Source organism: Pempheris klunzingeri, chromosome 12 (genome assembly GCF_042242105.1).
Source record: "Pempheris klunzingeri isolate RE-2024b chromosome 12, fPemKlu1.hap1, whole genome shotgun sequence".
Lineage (NCBI taxonomy): Eukaryota > Metazoa > Chordata > Actinopteri > Acropomatiformes > Pempheridae > Pempheris > Pempheris klunzingeri.
Window position 1 is genome coordinate 5888058 of NC_092023.1, and position 649 is coordinate 5888706.

Consider the following 649-nt stretch of genomic DNA (forward strand, 5'->3'; position numbering starts at 1 on the left):
AAGTGATTCATTTTTAAGTAATTATTAGTTGCATTTTTGTGGCATTCACAACAAGTAGTGTTTTTTTTTTTTTTTAATTCAGACTAGAGACATGATTAATCAATTAATCAATAAATCATCTTTATACTAAACTCTCCACCTTTTCAGTGTGGATTTGCTTCTTTTGTTTGTTTTATGTGATGGCAAATTAAATATTTATAGATTTTGGACTGTTGATCAAGGAATTTGCTGGCATCACCTTGACTGAAAAGAACTGTGATGAGCATTTTTTTTTTTTTTTACAATTCATAGACTGCACCAAATGATTCATCAATTAATTGAGAAAATAATCCGCAGATTATGGAAATAATCCTTAGCTGCAGCACTAATGCAGACTGCCCCACATACCAGACAAACTGTCCCACCTGAACAAGCCATGAGTGGGGAAGGAAGGAAGGAAGGGGGGGTGCAGGGCGCCATGTGACCTGTGCAGGTGCAGCATGTACACTTCAACATTTAAAGGCAAATAAATCAGAGTAACATGTCAAGCAGTGTCACACAGCACCAAGACACTGCCATCAAAGAGCCCCCCCACCCTCTCTCCCTTCTTCTCTCACCACCTCCACCTCTCTCTCTCTCTCTCTCTCTGTCAGCAGCAGAAGGAGCATCC